This window comes from Aedes albopictus, chromosome 1, assembly GCF_035046485.1.
Source record: "Aedes albopictus strain Foshan chromosome 1, AalbF5, whole genome shotgun sequence".
Classification (NCBI taxonomy): domain Eukaryota; kingdom Metazoa; phylum Arthropoda; class Insecta; order Diptera; family Culicidae; genus Aedes; species Aedes albopictus.
This window is the reverse complement of record NC_085136.1, coordinates 52,859,606-52,879,590: the sequence shown is the minus strand read 5'-3', so window position 1 is coordinate 52,879,590 and position 19,985 is coordinate 52,859,606. Positions and strand designations below refer to the sequence as shown.

General features: G+C 41.2%; 1 protein-coding gene across 1 annotated transcript in view; it reads right to left on the bottom strand.

The window, feature by feature from the left end:
* The window catches only part of LOC109424591 (neuronal acetylcholine receptor subunit alpha-7-like), a 953,623-nt gene that overhangs the window by 219,638 nt on the left and 714,000 nt on the right, over window positions 1–19,985 (bottom strand). The window lies entirely within an intron of this gene.

Here is a 19,985-nt window from a genome sequence, read left to right as displayed (position 1 = left end):
TAATTGTATTCGATACGGGGCGATGATTGCCTCTTCGTCTGGGTATTCGAAGAAACAGAACTTTGAATCAGTTTTGTGCTCTTGTATAAACGGTAAAATACTAACAGAGTTTGTAAGATGTTCGAAGATAAATTATTCTCTAGCGAACGAGGAAAATATTATGTTACTTCATATTTTAATGGGACCACCCCGAAACCAACGTGTATGCCCGTTACGACAGGTGAACATTTATTCTTTCAACTAGAATAATATTATTCATGTAATTTGAATGGAAGAGTCCCAGATGGAAAGGGTTGTAAGTGACCATTTTGTCGATTTCAAACTGAAGATTACTTAAGACGAAAAGAAAAAATCACAATAAATAAGAGAAAATAAGGTTGATTTTGAAACTTCATATATTTTGTACTGGATGAAAAATCGATGAAAAACTTTAAACCTCATTTACTTGAAAGAAGATTTTTGTCAATTACACCCCTTTGCTTCTGTTGTAGCAAAATTCTAAAGTAGTAGTATTCTTTTTCATAATCCTGCATAATATTTTCAACTTCGATAAAATAGTACGAAGCGAGCTCGCCATTCTGCAAGGACATATTTGTTAAAAAAAACTGCTATTATGGAGTTTCTGCAGTTAATTTTCCAAACAGAAAAGAAAAGAAAATGGTAACTTGTCAAACATAGTGATAACGGTTTGCATATTGGGATGTAGGAAATCACCCCTTACATACACATACCTTTAGAAATTCCGTTTGGTTAGGCAATTTCGAAGGCATAAGCTCGAAAGAAAATCGGGTTAAGTACTGTTCTTTTTAATTCCACCAAGAATTTGCATCCTTTGACAGATACGTATTTTGAGTCGAGTCAAATACAAGACACTGAAGACGACCTAACAGTTGAGGTCGAAATACGTATCTGTCAATGGATGCTTATTCTTAGTGGAATTGGGACAGTGCTTAACCCTTTTTTTACTTACAGGTATTCAATTCACATGCCCAGGTTCATCATCAGCATAAGCTCAATTAATCAACACGTTTTCTGTGTGTTTCAGCGATAAAGAGAAAACAAATCTTAAACTGAACGACAATTGTGATATTCGAGACGCTTCTACTCCAATACCCCATATCATCTTTCAAGACACGTGGTGCACCGTTTGTAGATTCTATCACCGGAGCTGCTAATGAATCAACACGGGTTGCGGCTGCAGAACTCTCCGCTTCGATGATAGTTCTTCTAAGAAAGGACGACCCAAGGGAAAAGTGTGAAACTCCAAACACGTCGTCTAAAGAGCAATACTAAAGTGTTTGTTGTCATAGCAACATTCTTCGTTCGTTATGCAGCACGAAAAATGCTATTTTTGGGTGATTAATTGACACAGTTTCTCTACCTTTTTCTAAATGTCTGTGGCAACACCATTTGCACAGTCACGAAAAATTGATTTTGGAGGAAGATTGTTACCGAAGGAGAGAGAATTTTCAAATCATTCATAGCAAAAGTTCAGCATAAGTTCTCAGCTACATAATTTTGATGCTCTTGAACCGAAAATAAAGGTATTTATTCATGCAAAACAGCAACGTTTGTCCTCACTCTCTCAGTTTTCACTTTTGAAATATTTTGAAAAGGACGTTAAAATAGCAGTAGACTATAAGCAGTTGATTTTTCATTTTTTCTGTAAAATGCAAATTTTTCAAAAAAATTATACAAATTTTTGAATGAATCATATGATTCTTCTATCATTATTATTATTTAATTGAGCTAGAACAAATAAAAATTTCGTTCTTCGTCGCAATAATGCTCTTCGACTCGTCAAGTGGAGGGGAAAACAAATAATTAATGAAATTGGTGAAAAAATGCCCAAAAAATCTGTCCAAATCATACAACTCATCGAATTTGTTAAGACATTTTCTGGGTGACTCAGATTTTACCTTAATTTTTTTTGAACTTTGTCAATACATTGTTTTGTCATCCCTCAAAATGCTTGACCCTGATTAAAATTTTGACATAAGAGAAAATAAAGTTTCTGCCAGCCTTATTAATCTTATCGATCTTCAATCATTGGTTGCATTTGTTCAGACGTCTGTTTTATAAATCTATACGCTTATTTTAGCTACCTCTGTGGACTTCGTGGTCGTGCCGTTAGGGACGTCAGTCGTCTGGCCGTTTCGAAAGCTTCGGAATGTGGGATCAATTCCCGCTTCAGTCGGTGAAAACTTTTCGTCAAACGGGAAATTCTCCACTGGGTGTTTCGTGTGTTGTCCGTTGTCTTGTGTTACTGATAGTTCAGTCTGTGAAACCTCTGATTGAAGACGGTGTAGTGCACAGTAAAACCGCTCAGCACTAAAATGTGAAAGCCCTACTCATAAGTGCATAATTTCCAGACCACACAAAAATGAGTTACAGTTACACATTTTCAAAAACAGCTCGTACACCCGTCTAGATGCGAAATGTCAATATTTTTTTTGTTTTCCAAGGTCACTAGTAAACCTAGCTACATTGCTGTACAAAAATTTTTGCGTATTTAACGATTTTGCGGACACAGGAGCTGATTTTGTGAATGTGCAAGGGTTACACATTTTTGGTGTAGTCTGGAAATTATGCACTTTTGTGCTGAGCGGCGTTAGCGTGTGTCTTTTTTTATCGGCGCTGCAGTCTTATGGAATCAAAACGACTGTTTTAGATTTGTTCCGACGTTGCGACTCTATTTCGAGTCTTCTTCGAAGGGAAAATTCTGATTTCCCTTATATACTCCATTGTATATGGTATTCGATTGACTTAAGTGTGTGATCAACGATTCCGGGTAATTTTGCTGCTTGGCACAAAAATTATTATTCAAAATGATCATGTTACTGTTATTGTCAAAAATAAGCTAAAAAATTACTTTCAGTTGAAAGAAGGAAATCTTTGAAAAATATAAGTAAAGCCAAAAATTCCACATCAGTAAAAGCTGGAAAAAACATCCTATGTGTTGAAGAAAGGAAAATGTTTGATGAGTATTGATCAGATTTCGTAAAAACAATATTTGATCAATTGAATCCACATCATGATCAACTTGCCCACAAGACAAATTTGTGTAAATGTTCTAATTCAAAAAATAAGCTTTTGTGCGCAGTAAAATAATTAAACAACATAAGAGATTTAATGTATTGTGAAGTTTGAAAGGTTTGAGTTCACATATTTTTTTGTTTCAGAGTGATTTGCCCTTCCTCAAACTGTAAGCTTTTCTATAAAAGTTACTCTAGCATCATTTCTTGTTTGCTCTTACATCAGTTTCAATAATTTATTTAACTTTCGCATATAAATATGAACAAAAATAAAATTTAATCTTTTTACAATCATTATCGTGGACTAATCGATCTCAAACAAATAAAAAATACGATTTATTTTTCATTAAGAACGTTTTAAATTATCATTAGATTGGGAACACTTCTGGATTGTGAACTTCTGAAAATTTGTGAAAAATGGTACTTTCTGGGAAATGGTATTTTCTGGCAAAGGTCTTTCTGGCCAATGGCATTCTAGCGAATGGTTTTCTGGCAAATATCGCACAATCGACAAAGAGTAGTTCTTCCAAACGAGGAACACCAATTGCTGTTTTGTTGGAAAATCTGAGAGTTCTGAAGAGCCAAATTTGAGCCTTTTGTATGGAGATTTCAGTTTTTCGCGCTCATTCCCGAAAGGGATATGTAAGAATATAGCTTCTCAGGAAATGTTTCCGCCCTATTGGATATAACAATATCGCCAAAGCCTAATCGATTTTTTCAATACTTTTGCGCCCATAAGACCGATGCAGAGAAAAGGCGGCAAGGGAGGGGCTTTCCTTAATGAAAAAAGGCGGAGAGACGCCTACCTGGGTAAAGAAAGATTTAACCCTCAAAACCCCTCTTTTGGGTACAAGCTTGGCGAACTCATATTTTACATATTCTGTAAGAAAAAAATGACATCTAATTCTTTTGCTCTCACATCAGAAGGCAGACTCCAGAGGCATGTTATCCTCCATTTGGGACATACGTGTTATTTGCGCCCTCTTATGTGTAAACATTACTATGATGTGGAATATACAAGTAAGAACGAAAAGCAGCTTTATGATTTTGGAAGGGCGGAAGAGCCTTTTCTATTATCTCTAGTGATAGCTCATGAATGTTTTATAAAATTTAATTTAAATATAAGAAAAGTTAACTGTGACATTTTTCAAAATGTAGTGCTTTCCAAATTTTGACCTTTTTTATGCAAAGGAATTTTTAATACGCGCTTCAAAACAATAAAATCGGTTTTATCATTTTTCTAATTGTTTTGCGCTATCACAAACCTAGAACGTAATATTTTTCCTGCTAAATTTCTTCTCCCAAATATAGGAAAACATGTAGGGTAATTCGCCAATTGTTGAACGGTTAGTACTGGCATTTTTGTTTACGTTAATTTTTCCGTGCATAATTCCACTTTAGTTGAAAATATCCAGTGAACGTCTAGATACACTCATTCCGCATACTTCCCATTGAATTTCAATTCCCTTAAATTCCATTTTCTAAGAGAAAATAGAACATTTGTATGGGAAGTCTGTTACCCAAATGTTGAACGCTTCCTTAACCCTTATGTGGCCGGCAGGGTACCCGGGTACCCAGCACCAATTTAAAATACACGGTGTAGAAAAAAGCAAAAAGTTTGCCGGCCACATAACGGTTAAGCTAGCTCATCCTAAAGTTGGACGATTCTCGTGTTTTGTGGCCAGTTAGTCATTTGAGTGGCAATTTATTAAAATCACAGGGAATTGCTTCTCATTTGAAAAGAGCTCTAGTGGACTGAAATTGTTTGAAACACGACTAGATGTAAAAAATGTCTGAAAAGATTTGACTAGAAACGAAAACGATTGAAGAAAAGAACGTCTTTGAAAGCCCCTGAAACACTCTTGGATACCCATGGGACCCACTCAACTCCCTAGAACACCCCTGCAACGACTCTTAAATCCCTTGCAATCTCGTGGATCGCTCGTAAATTCCACTGGAACGCCCTTGAAACCCATTGAAAACCCCTGGAACCACCCTGAAGCCCTCTGCAACACCCCTGGAACATCCCTGGAACGCCCTTGAAACCCCATGACATGCACGATTAGGTAAAGTGGAAAAAAAATATGGCAGTCATGCTAACATCGTTGGTTATGTCAGTGTTCAACAATTGGATCCTAGATGCATAATGATAGTGTGATAAGAAAAAATATTTTTTACAAATGAAATTACAATGAAAATGTAATTTTAAACAATGTTAAACTGTCAATTTCTTGATTTTGCTTTGGCTGACCAAGCCATGTGGGAAAATATAAAATAACTTCCTCTACCGCTTTGACATACATGTGCACAACAGACAATGTGTTAGATGTTCATCTAATCCCATCCGAAGGGGGTTTGGATTGTGAAAAGAAGATAACCATGTGCGATTGTGGAATCGAGTTCAGTTCTAGGCCTGCTGGCGACGGAGATAGTCGAGTGACTCCGTAGCTTGAAGGAATAGAAGCGCCCGTCTAGCGAATTGGGAGTCGTGAGTTCGAGTCTCACCGGAGTACGTGGATTTCTTTTCATAATTTCAAATCTCAATTTTGTTCATCGAGCACATGTTCTGTTGTGCACATGGATGTCAAAGCATTTTCAACAGTGTAATGTTAAACTGTTAAGGACATCCTTCCAGTTCTTGTTACTATGGTGTGGCTTTGATATTTGTGGTCGGTTTGCCAGCAAAGCTTATTTCGTAAGGGCAATTTCTTAAAATTAATCTTAAGAATTGTGCAGTTTTCGTGTCATCAGCGGTACAAAATTTGCAATCATCATTTTTGATGTAAAATATGTATAATTTTGTTACTTAATTGGAGCAATATAGTGACACACATGTATACGCATCTACATCATACGTTTACGTTGAGCTAAAATTACTCAAGTTGGATTTGTAATAAAATTTTCAGAAACTGTTCAACATTTGGGTGGTGTTCAACAATTAGCGAATTACCCTACGATTTTTTGTGACCTCTTACATAAAAAATAAACTATGTGGATTTTCCCATTTTTATTGTGACCTCACAAGTGCAAAGAAATTGTGTGATATTGAGACTTTTTCCAGGGATCCCTTCAGAAATCTCAACAAATGAAAAAAGTATTTGTGGATTCTTTCAGAAATTCTTCAAATTTTCTCAAAGATTATCCCACAAATTTCTCTATTGACTCTTTAAAAAACGTCTATCGGAAATTCATTCGGAAATTGCCGCCTTTTATGGAATTTATACAAAAACCCTCCAGGAATTCGTCCAGCGATTTCATCAGAAATCTTCTACGGAATTGTAGAGAAATTCTGCCTTGAATGACTCCGGAAATTTTTCCGAGAAATCCATTGATTCGTTTGGAAAATTCTAGGTTTCATCTAGAATTTTGTCCAGAGTTTTCTAAAGATTAACCCAGAAAATAACTTAGGACCTTTTTTTAAAATACTCCTTGTATTGCTTCCGATTTCTTTTTCAGGTATCAGGTATCAGAAGGCCGGCTCCAGAGGCACGTTATCCTCCATTTGGGACATTTGTGCCATCGCCAAAATAACAGCCTATTTCATCATCTACCTGAGGGAAAAGGAAGGAAAAAGGATTTGGATGGGGATAGGGACAGGTAGGGAAATAGGAAAAATACCCTGGAAGAGGGTACTAACGCACAAGCGTACCACAATGGGTTCAAACAGCGCCCTGAAAAGGGCACTGTAATAACGCATAAAGCGAAAGAGAGCCTATAGCTCTTTACCACAGCGGGTTAAGAACAACAGAATATCCTGAAGATTCAGGTTTCTGAAGTCAGTTTCACTTAATAAGTGTTTACCGAATACTCGGAAACGCAGTTGCGCGAAAACTGGACAGTTACATATCAAATGATACGAAGTTCCATAATCGGATTCACAGCTATCACAGGCAAATGAATCAGCTTGCTGAATATTCGCCATGTGATAGCTGAGTCGGCAGTGGCCAGTCAATGCTTTGACCAGCATGCTGCAATTCTGCTTAGACAGATTAGTTAGATACTTCGCCACCCGTAGAGATGGCTCAGCACTATACAATTTGGTTTGACGACATGACTCCAAACTATTCCAATATTGTCTGTGTTGAGTGACAGCCCAGGTGTGAATCTGAAGCTTAATCCAACACTTCGATATCGGAATAGCTGGCTCAGGGCCAATGAAGTCATGTGATGCTCCAGAGCGAGCTAACTCATCAGCCAATTCATTTCCAGCGATGGAAGAATGACCAGGTACCCATAGAAGGTGAACAGCGTTTGCTGAATTCAGCTCCTCGATTTGAGTTCGACAAGCGATAACTATCTTCGACCTGGAGTTGGCCGAAGCAAGTGCTTTAATAGCAGCCTGGCTATCTGAACAGAAGTATATTACTTTGCCCATTACGTGCTGCTGAAGTGCTGATTGCACTCCGCACATAAGAGCAAAGATTTCGGCCTGAAAAACGGTACAGTGTCTACCAAGTGAATAAGACTGATACAGCCTTAGCTCACGAGAATAAACACCAGCACCTGCTCGACCTTCGAGAAGGGAGCCATCAGTGTAACATACGATGCCGTCTGAAATACTTCTTTCCAGATAACCAGATGTCCACTCTTCCCGGGAAGGGAATTTCGTGGAAAATGTCCTATATGGAAAATTACAAGCAATTGTAAGATCACTTGGAGCAAGGACAATTTTGTCCCAATTCACCAAAAGTGGAAACAACGAGGTGTGTGTTGAACTGCGGTTCACAGGAGTTTCCTCTAGTAGACCGAGTACCCGTAACCGGTAAGTGCAAGAAAGGGCTTCTTGTTTGAGATGAATGTGTAGTGGGGCAACGTCAAAGAGAACTTCTAGCGCTGCCGTAGGAGTTGAAGAGAACGCTCCAGACATCGCCATTAAGCACATTCTTTGGAGATGGCCTAATTTTGATTGGACCGTTCTCACTTCACCCTTTTGCCACCACACAAGACATCCATAAGCCAATATTGGCCGAGCCACAGTTGTGTAAATCCATTTGATATACTTGGGTTTTAGACCCCAAGTTGTACCAAAAGTACGCCGGCATTGCCCGAAGGCCATACAAGCTTTCTTGATTCTGAACTCAATGTGAGGTGTCCAGGAAAGCTTGGAATCAAGAATGACTCCAACGTACTTTACCTGTTCAGTCACATCGATTTCAGAATCAAAGAGACGCAAAGGTCGAACGCCATTACGGTTTCGCCTTTCCGTGAAAAGAACAATAGATGTTTTACTCGGATTAACCGAAAGGCCATATTGGCGACACCAACCCTCAACTACCTGAAGGGCGTTTTGCATCAGGTCGAAAAGGGTGCTGATGCACATACCAACTAACAATGTTAGGTAGTCGTCGGCAAAACCATAAGTAGGAAAACCGCTATTATTGAGTTGCCTCAATAGCGTATCTGCTACGAGATTCCACAAAAGCGGTGATAAGACTCCCCCTTGGGGACATCCACAAACACTCAATTTCCTAATCCCTGCTAGACGCAATGTCGAGAAGAGATATCGGTTTTTGAGCATTTGGTGAATCCAATTGGAAATCATTGGAGATATACCATGACTCCGTGCGGCTTCCAATATGGCGTCGAAAGACACGTTGTCAAAGGCACCCTCGATATCTAAGAAAACACCCAAACAAGATTGCTTTTGAGCGAATGCTTTCTCGATATCGTAAACAACCTTGTGTAAAAGAGTCACAGTGGACTTACCAGATTGGTAGGCATGTTGGTTCACATGAAGAGGCACGTTGGCCAGATGAACATCACGGATATGATGATCCACAATGCGTTCTAAGCATTTCAGAAGAAAAGAGGTCAAACTGATAGGTCTGAAACTCTTTGCTTCTTCATACGACGCACGACCCACTTTCGGAATAAACTTTACAGTAATATCCCTCCAGGATTTGGGAATATACCCTGTAGCAAAACTGCAAACAAGTAGTTTTTTCAAAACATGTTTGAAATAATCAAATCCCTTCTGAAGCAAAATAGGATAAATCCCATCTGTCCCAGGAGATTTGAAAGGAGCAAAGCTATTAAGAGCCCACTCAATCGATTCTATAGTTACAATACTCCGAGCCGAAGCTAAAGAATCATAACTACAAGAAAAGACATCAGGATCATCCGAAGATGTAATATCCACACATCCAGGGAAGTGTGTGCTGAATAAGCATTCCAGAACTTCCTCATCAGAGGAAGTCAGATCGCCATTTGGCAAACGAAGTTCGTTCACCCGGAAATCCTTAGATTTCGCAAGGATTTTGTTTAACTGACTGACTTCACTCAAGCTGGAAACATTTGTACAAAGGTTTTTCCAGCCGGATCGTTCAGCAGACCGGAGAGCTTTCCTGTAGGCCTTGCGAGCCGACCTGAAAGCCTCCGAACCAGCCGAACGTCGTCTGTTCCAACTCTTTCTACATTGTTTCCTGAGTTTCGCCAGATCAGAGTTCCACCAAGGGGTTCCTCTTGTGATCTTCACAGACCGTAGAGGGCATGCTTCTTCAAAAGCTTCCATGATGAAGGTCGTTGTAGTATCAACGGCATCATCTAAATCACTTGGAGTGTCAATGGATGGTGAATATCCATGAAATTTGGCTGCAACCAAATCAGTATAAAGATCCCAGTTTGTTGACCGAGGATTCCTGAAACGCAATGTTTGCGAAGTAACATTTAAATGTTCAAAAAAGATATAGCGATGGTCAGATAAAGATTCTTCATCTGACACATGCCAATTGGTCAGCTCGTGACTAATTCTGCTAGAGCAAAGCGTTATATCTAACACTTCCTCTCTAGCAGATACCATGAAGGTTGGGCGGTTGCCTATGTTAAGTAATGCAAGATCTGTACTACTTAAGTACTCCATCAAACTGGAGCCTCTCAAGTTAATGTCTGAGCTGCCCCAGATGATATGGTGAGCATTAGCATCACTGCCAACAATTAGCGGAAGGCCTTTTGAAGTGCAGTATGCGATGACTTGTTTGAAAGCATCCGTAGGGGATGGTTCATCATGTGGTAAATACACAGAACAATAGACGTATTTCCTGTTGAGGTTTCCAACAGATACATCAATTGTGATAGCACATACATCTCTGGTGGTTAGTTCAGAGATGAGTGTAGCAACTATTGCGTTGTTGACAAGCACACAGGCTCGAGGCATGACACGCGAGTTTGCCATTTCATGTTTACTGAAAGTGGCAAACACCGGGTTCACAAGGTTTCCTAGATAGAAATTTCCCTTACGAAAGTAAGGTTCTTGTACCAAGGCCACTTGGGCTGTACCATTTTGCATAAGTCTGCAAAGATTGATCGTTGCTGTTCTTTTATGCTGAAGATTGATCTGAGCTATCCTAACCGTAGCCACTACCCAAACTAGGTAAGATTAAACTCTTCGCAACAGCAGCACAACAAAGAACAGCAACAATAAAACCAAATCGGTATCGATTGGAAAACGCCAAAGGCGAGGATACACAGAATACACTGTGTAAATCGCATAATGCGAAACCATATAGGTGAAAATTTAAACTAATTAACAACATCTTCATAATCCCGCCCTTATTTAGCCTCAAGTGAGACTAAAGAAGGGCAGCTGATTGTCTCGGAGAAACACAAGGTCCACTGCACCATTGCTCCGGTTAGCGCAGTAAGGGCTACATACTGTGGAGGGCGCCCTGGTACTCCACAGGCTCCGTTAGCGGTTAGGTTTTTGTTAGACCCCCCTAGCCATTCATTCCTAGGCACGGTAAGCATAAAGCCGCATCACACCATGAATTAGGGGTCACCTGTTGGTGGATTCTTACCACCGGAACAGGCGGTCCGTAGTGTTATTCTTAGCCAATTGAGACAATCGCTACCGACACTACACAGCTATCTAGGCTGATCGAGAAAAGAAGTTAATATTGATGATCAACTTCATACGGACTCGAACAGCCGAAAAAAAATTGCCGGTTTCATCTAGAATTTTGTCCAGAGTTTTCTAAAGATTAACCCAGAAAATAACTTAGGACCTTTTTTTAAAATACTCCTTGTATTGCTTCCGATTTCTTTAGTAAATACTCCAAAAATATCTTTCGAAAGTTCTTTAGAACATCTTCCATGAATCGCTTCAGAGTTTCCTACGGAATTTATTTAGAGGATCTTCCAAAAGGTTTTCCAAAAATTCCAATGAGAAAAGATTGTATGGGTTTCCTCAAAAATTATCCATAGCTTTTTCCATTCAGAATTCTGTACGTGGATTCTTATAAGAATTAATCTACAGATGCTTTCAACGATTCCTAAAGAAAACCAAAGGTTGATCCAAAAATGTCTCCAATGATTTGTAAAGAATATCTTCCGCTGACTTCTGCCGAAATTCCTACAAAGATTCTTCCAGAAATTCATTCCGGGTTTCTTTTTGGCATTTTCCTAGAGATTCCTAATGAGATTCCTCCATTGTCATTTGACCAAGAATTTCAAGGAAATCTTCAATGGATGTTTTCCAAAATTAACCCATGGATTCGTTCATAAAGTACTCCAGGAATTTGGTCTTTAAATCTACCAAGGTTTTAAACAGAAACCTCCGGCGATTTATTATGATAAATTCTTCCAGGAATTGTATAGAAAATTTGTTGTAGAGTTCCTCCAGATATACCCTATGAATTTCCCCTAGAATTCCTTTCAAGGTTTCTATGGGTTATTTCCACATCTAGCGATTCGTTAAAAAAATCATCGGAAATTCCACATGGGATTTTTTCAGATTCATTCAAAAGTACTTTTTAAAATTTCTACATGGATTCTGGTGAAGATTTTTTCATAAATTCTTTACGAGATTCTTCCAGAAATTCCTGCTGGGATTCCTTCTGAAATTTCTTTGAGGAAGTATTTCTATCTCCAGGGACTTTTTCCGAATTTTAGGGATTGCATCAGGACCATCAGCAAGGGATTTCCTCAAAGATTTGTCCATGGAGTTTTTAAGATATTCTTATGGAATTTCTTTACAAATTCTACATTGCTTCGGAAATTCTTCCAACGGTTTCTCCAAAAAAATCTTTGAGAAATTCCTTCAGTTGTTTCTGCAGTTGTGCAGAGATTCCTACTGCTTTTTTTTAATAATCCTGCGGCTGCATAACAAATATCTCCTGGTATGTCATTAGAGATACCTGCAGATTTCGTTTAGTTATTTCTGCAGAGATTTTTCATAAATTGTTCTAGAAATTGCACATTTTTGGAGGAATCTCTGAAGGATTTTCAAAAAAAAATTAATAGAGGATTGACGTAAGGAATCCTTGATAACCCAGGAGATATCTTTGGAAACTCGTATTATAAATTCATGATTTTTTTGGACGAATTCCAGGGCAAAACGTCCTGAAGCAATTTCTGAAGTTATCTCTGGAGTAATACCTGGATGAATGCCTACCCCAAGTAACATTTTTATGACCAATTAGTCCTGTAGATGGTTAAAAGAACCTCTGCTAGTTTATTTAGCTGAATACTGCCACTATGGTAGGCTAATATCTATAAGAATACCTGAAGAAACTGCTTTAAATACCATTGATTTTTAGAATAAAAAATAATGAAAGAACCACTGAAAAAAAAGATGTTTTGAAAAAATATTTGTAACTAGCTGTCCCTGGCAAACTTTATCTTGCCTACTGCGTTTTCTTACGTTTCAAGTCTTTAGCCAAACGCCCAAATCCCCGGTCAAAATGTATGAAAACACAATTTTCAAAAACTCTCAATTTTTCCATGTTTTTTGCCTCATAAACCTTCCTTGGGTGAAAACTAACAGGACAAAACTTACACGACCAAAATCGGACCTTCCGTTCGCAAGTTATGCGCGGTCCCACGTATGTCACTGCATTTTTATAGATAATACCTAAAAAACTGAAGTATTCTCTAGGTATTCATGGTTAATTTTCTTGATAAATTCCTAGAAACTTTGAAGGAAATTTTGAAAAAATCCCTGAAGAATGGTCAGCATAAATCTGAAAGGTGACCTGTGGAGGAACTTCCAGAAAAATCCCTTGAGATTTTTTTTAAGAATTTATATAAAAATGCCCGAGAAAATCTTTGAATAAATGTAAGAGGAAGAGAGACGGACAACGAGTGATCCGTCCGAGGAGATCGACCCAAGAAGAGAGATACGAACAGTGTACCGCGAGATCCCATAGCAACCGAACGAACTACAGTGTTGCTCCGCGTGAAGTGTTATTACTAAAGGAAATCCCATTTCATTAAATATTGTTAATCGAAAATTGCTTCAATAAAAATCGATTTAACTCACATGGGGGCTCAACCGGGATTTCCCTCATGTTTTGAGTCGGTTTGAGCGAGAATTCTGCGTTGGAAGCCAATTTTGCAATTTTCTGCAAATGGCGTCCGAAAACCCATGCCGGGATCGAGACCAATCCTAGCATCAGAGTCTGTGTGAGGCGTCGGAGATAGAGAAGAATCTCCACACCATAGAGAACTTTCAGTGTGGCTTCTGTGAGATCGGAGAGTAGTCTCCACAACGCTGCAAACGAGAGCGTTTGCTCCTGTGTTTGTGAACCGGGGAAGTACAGTTTCTATCGAGTGAGAGACGCGTCGCGATGTTCGTGCGGGAAGTGCTAACGAGGCTGACAAACCCGCAGCTCCGCGAGTTTTGTTCGGCAAAGAACTTGCCCACGACCGGCAAAAAGGAAAAATTGATTCGGCGATTGTTGAGTGTCAGTGAGAACAGCCAAGAGGTAACAGCGTTGCACTCTGCGAGGGAGACGATGGCGACATCCACTCCGAAGGGTGGTGGCTTGGGTGGTGGTGATCAAGCTTCGGATTTTGGACTTTCGAGTGATGATGAAAGTGTAGTGTCGAGAGGCAGTGTGCGTGCGCCGCAGTTCACGTTCAATGATATTGGTGACTCCCTCGAACGATTTTCTGGAGAGCGCACCGACAGAGACATTCGCGACTGGCTGGACGAGTTTGAACAAACGAGTGAAAACTTTGGTTGGAGTGACGCACATAAGTTTGTGTACAGCCGCCGTCTTTTGAAGGGCACGGCTAAACTTTTTGTGAACAGCTCGGGTGGCCTAAACAGTTGGAAGAAATTGAAAATTGCCCTCGAAGCGGAATTTGGTGATAAAGTGTCTAGTGCCGAGATCCACGAGCTCCTGCGGAACAGGAAGAAGAAGAACGACGAATCGTTTCTTCAGTACATTTACCATATGCAAAATATTGCAAAACGAGGCCGTATTGAAGAAGAAGCCGTCTGTGAATATGTGGCAAATGGAGTGGACGATGTGTCGGTAAACAAAGTCTGCCTGTATGGTGCGAAAACCGTTACCGAACTGAAAGAACGTGTGAAGCAGTATGAAAAAATGAAGTGCCATATGCGTGAGCAGAACACCCGTACGCCGAAGAACACCAACACAAGTGACCGCGAGAAGAAGGAATCGAAATCAAGTGTGAAAGATTCCACAAACACAGCCAGCAAGAGTGACAGTGTGCGCTGCTACAATTGCGGCAATCGGGGTCACTACGCGAATGACTGCGACACAAAATCACGTGGCCCAAAGTGCTTTGGCTGTGGTGAGCACGGGCATCGAGCCAAAGACTGTGATCGAGAGAAAAAGAAGGCCGAAGTGAACACGCTCTCCGACGGCATGCCGGTGTGCGAGATTCAAGTGGATGGCGTCGCTCTTCGCACATTGTTCGACACTGGGAGCCGCTATAACTTGCTGTGTGAGAGTGTGTACGCGAGAGTGGGAAAGCCGCCGTTGCACCCAACCGTGATGAGCTTCAGTGGGTTCGGTGCTGCAAAAACGCCAGCGCGTGGTACGCTGGAGGTCGATGTGTGTGTGGGAGCGAATAAATTTCCGACGATGACGTTCTATGTCGTCCCGGCGGGATGCATGAAATACCACGCCATACTTGGTATGAGTGCGCTGCAGTACATGGACGTAGAAGTGAACCAGAAGGGTGTGAACATTAAGAAGAAAGCAATCGAAAGTGATGTGACGGAGGAGAGTGAGATGATGCAGATTTTGAGTGCGGGCGAACGGGAAATCATCGACGTCGATCCCCCGTACGCTGAGATGGTGAAGGACATGATCGATAATTACCACCCGAAAAGTGAGGTGCACAGTCGAGTTGAAACGAAGATCATCTTGACCGACGACGAACCCGTTCATTCGGCTCCGCGGCGATTTGCACCAAAGGAAAAAGAAGTGTTGGAGAAAACTGTCGATGAGTGGCTGCAGGCGGGAATTGTGCGCGAAAGTGTTAGTGAATATGCCAGTCCAGTGACACTGGCCCCGAAGAAGAACGGTTCGTTACGCGTGTGCGTCGATTACCGCCAACTGAACAGAAAAGTAGTGAAAGATTGTTTCCCCATGCGGAACATTGAGGACCAGATCGACAAACTGAAAAGTGCAAAAGTGTTTACTACTCTTGACTTGAAGAATTCATTCTTCCACGTGCCGGTGGAGGCTTCCAGCCAAAAATACACCAGCTTTGTGACGCATATGGGACAATATGAGTTTCTCAAAACTCCGTTCGGACTGTGCAACAGTCCCGCGAGTTTCAGCCGATTCGTGGCGGACGTTTTTCGCGATTTGATTAGAAGCGGGGTATTGATCATTTACGTCGACGACGCGATTATTGCGTCCGACACACCCGAAGAGAATATCGCGGCGTTGCGACGAGTGCTAGAGGTGGCCAGTGAAAACGGCCTCCAGTTCAACTGGGAAAAGTCGCAGTTCCTGAAAAGTGAGGTCGAGTACCTGGGCTACTTGATCAGTGAAGGGAAGTATCGACTGTCTCCCGAGAAAATCCGCGCAGTGAAGAGCTTCCGAGTGCCGTGTAACGCGAAAGAACTGCAACGGTTCTTGGGCCTGACCAGTTATTTTCGCAAATTTGTGCCGGGCTATGCGGTAATTGCGAAACCGCTGACCGATCTTTTGAAGAAGGACATGTCGTTTGTGTTCGGTGAGAAGCAAAGTGCGAGTTTCGAGCAGCTGAAAGACAGCTTGGTGGCAGATCCGGTGCTGAAAATCTATGATGCCGCTGCTGAGACGGAGGTTCACACCGACGCGAGCAAGGAAGGATATGGTGCAGTGTTACTCCAGCGGGATCAGGACGGACAATTCCATCCCGTTTATTACATGAGCCAGAAAACGAAGTGTGCCGAGAAAAACTATAGTGCTTTTCATCTCGAAATGCTTGCGGTGGTGAATGCAGTGCAACGGTTCCGAGTGTACCTGCTCGGGATACCGTTTAAAATTGTGACCGACTGTGCTGCTTTCCAGCATACGCTGAAAGGGAAGCATCTCAGTCCGAGAGTGGCCAGGTGGGCATTGTTGCTCGAAGAGTACACGTACACCGTGGAACATCGACCTGGCAATCGTATGCAACACGTCGATGCGTTGAGCCGGGCGCCGGTGATGACTACGACTGGCGATCCGCTGGTGGAGTTGATCAAAAATGCTCAAGGACGAGACGAAAGACTACGAGTGATTTGTGAGCTGCTCAAAACGCAACCATTTGAGGACTATGTTGTGACAAGTGATATGTTGATGAAAGTTGTGGAAGGACGTGAAGTGGTTGTCGTGCCGGCAGAACTACAGTGTGAAGTGATCCGACGTGCACATGACAATGGACATTTTGGTGTGAAAAAACTTGAAGACATTATCAAGCGTGACTACTACATTCCGCATCTCAGTGCAAAAATCAAGAGGCAAATTGAGTGCTGCGTGAAGTGTATCCTTGCTGAGCGGAAACGGGGGAAAACGGAAGAACTCTTGTCGCCGATCCCGAAGGGCGATGTTCCTTTCGATACCTATCATGTGGACCATGTGGGTCCTATGGACGCGACGGAGAAGCTCTACAAGTACCTGTTTGTTGTGGTGGACGCTTTCACGAAATACGTGTGGATTTATCCAACCAAAACGACGAATGCGGCCGAGGTGATCCAACGTTTGCGACATCAGAGTGAGTTGTTCGGAAATCCTAGGCGTATCGTGAGTGACAAAGGAGCGGCGTTTACGTCCCACGACTTTAAGGACTATTGCGCCGAACAGAACGTGGAGCACATCGAGATAACCACAGGAGTTCCCAGGGGAAATGGCCAAGTCGAACGCGTCAATCAGGTGATTGTGGCCATGTTGACGAAGCTAAGTGTAGACGATAAAACCAAGTGGTACAAACATGTCGGCAACATCCAACGCTGGATTAACGCTAGTGTGCATCAAAGTACGAGCGTGTCACCATTCGAAGCCATGTTTGGTGTCCAAATGCGTCATGAAGGCGATATTCGACTGAGCGAGCTGCTCGAGGAAGTAAAGATGGCCCAATTCGACGACCAGCGGCGCGAGATCCGGGAGAAGGCAAGGGCTGCAATCGAAAAGACGCAGGATGAGCAGCGGACAGCGTACAATCTCCGTGCAAAGCCGGCGACGGACTACAAGGTAGGTGACGTCGTGGCTATCAAGCGAACCCAATTCGGAGCCGGGAAGAAGTATGCGTCGGAGTACCTAGGACCATACAAAATCGTGACGGTGAAAGCGAACAACCGATACGATGTCGAGAAGGTAAGTGGCGAGGGACCGAAGCGGACCACGACTGCTGCGTCCCATATGAAGATGTATCGGGTCTGGAGTCCAGATCCCTCTCAGGATGACCGAGATGTTAGAGGAAGAGAGACGGACAACGAGTGATCCGTCCGAGGAGATCGACCCAAGAAGAGAGATACGAACAGTGTATCGCGAGATCCCATAGCAACCGAACGAACTACAGTGTTGCTCCGCGTGAAGTGTTATTACTAAAGGAAATCCCATTTCATTAAATATTGTTAATCGAAAATTGCTTCAATAAAAATCGATTTAACTCACATAAATGGTGTAATACCTGAATGAACCTCTGGAGTAATTCAAGCAATAATTTCTGAAAAAGTTTCTAGAAAAATCCTGATTATTTTTAAGGAAAATTCCGAAGGAATTTTTGAATGAGTCTCTTAATCTTTGTAAAATAATCTTTTGAAGAAACATTTGGAGGAATTCTTGGATAAACTTCGCAAATATTAAAAAAAAAAATACATGACGAATTCCAGGCATGCACTTATGTATCAATCCTTGAAGGAATTTTCTATTGAATATGTACATTAAAATCTCAGAAAGAATGTCGAAAGAATTTCTGTGGAAACCCGTGGACCAGTTTTACCATTCATCTTTTGAGAAATTTCTTCAGAAACTCCTGCAGAAGTGCCTAGGAAAATTCCAGGAAGAATTTCTGAAAAATCCCTGCAGAAATTTTAAAAGGATTCCATGGACAACAGAGCGTTTCGATTTTTTTCTAAGATATCTAGCGAGAGTCTTATTTCTGTAAATATTCCATAAATTTTTTGATGAATCTTTGAAGAGTCCCCAAAAAGAATTTATGACGGTGTCCCTGGAAGAAATCTTGGAGAATTTTTTATAAATATCAAGAAGAATTCTTCCAAAACTCATAGGAATTTCAGCTAGAATTTCTCTTGCACGAAACTTACAGAAAAAATCAGTAAATTATAATGCATGACGGGGTTTCCCGGAATAATTATTAATTAGGCGCAATGGTGAAGTCATTTCCTTAGGGCGTACCGGTATAAGGGCGCTAAAATTTGAAAACCTTGAGTAACCAGCTTTGATTTTACCATGACAGCACTGATTTGAACGGACTGTCGACGGATCGGTCGTGGGTCGACCTATTACGGTAGTGTGATAGTACCACCCAACAATTGTCAATTTCTCGATTTTTAACTACGCATAAAGAAATTTGGAAAACCACACTTGACGTAAATATTAGAACGCTTGAATGTCCATTTCATTTCATTCAATTTTACATAAAAGAATTTCTTGCACACAATGTTGTAAGCTACCATACTGCAGACTAACGAGCCTGGATAAAACAAAGAAGAGAAACGGCAAAATGGGAACAGCCGATTTTCAGTCATCCACATAGTTCCAATCGTGCAGAAGACCTGTCAAAACGACAAGGATTCGCCACTTTGGTAAACTCGAGACACTTTACTGCATACAACCTGCAATTTTACAAATCGATGTAGAATTGTGTTGAAAGCGATGCAATTTTGAACTGTGTAGGCTTACCAAAGCCAAGTGGCAAGTACAACGTTTGACTGTTTTGCGAGTTTTCTGTAATAAAATAATCATCATCGCTTTCAACACAACTCTGCATCGTATTGTAAAATTACAGGTTGTCTACAGTGTGAAGCTTGGCTACATTTTTGCGTGCAAGAAATTCTTTAACGTACAACCGAGTGAAATTATATGAAAATTTGAACATTATAATGATCACGTCAAATGCAGTTTTCAGAATTTCTTCTATGCAGGTCAGGTATTATCAATCTGGGTTTTTAGTTCAGAAATGCTATGAGATCTTGCGAAAATCCTATAATTTCTTATCTTTTCGATTACAAATTCACATAAAAATTGCGATCTCCGGTCAAACTACAATTACTTGACACAATTATCCCTAAATCCGATTTCAACATTAAAGCTCCACCTTTTGGTGTGGTCAAGGCGAAACCCATCCATTATCCTTCCACCGCTGCTGACAGGGACATGACCGAGGAGCAGCACCCATTAGGAATGGAAACCGTCGTTGTCGTTGCCGGCAAGCCAACCTACAGTCAGGTAACCGCTACCCATCTAGTTGGAGGAGGGGGCAGCATGGCAGTGGAGCTAGCGTCACAAACACTCAACAATTACATTTGTCATTTCGCTGGATTTTAATGTAGGTATGCTGCTCCGACGACGGAATGGTGTTTGCTGACGCGCTCGGGCCCGGGTTCTCCATGCTTGTGTGGAAGCAATCAAGCTGCCGGAGCTGAATTAGAGTGGTGATAAATCTCAACGCCGTTTCGGGTGGAAAATGATCTTAAACGGTGTCCGTGGTGGGGATTAATTTATGATGGTCTGGGTTTCCCAGGCAAGTCGTGATGGATCGTGG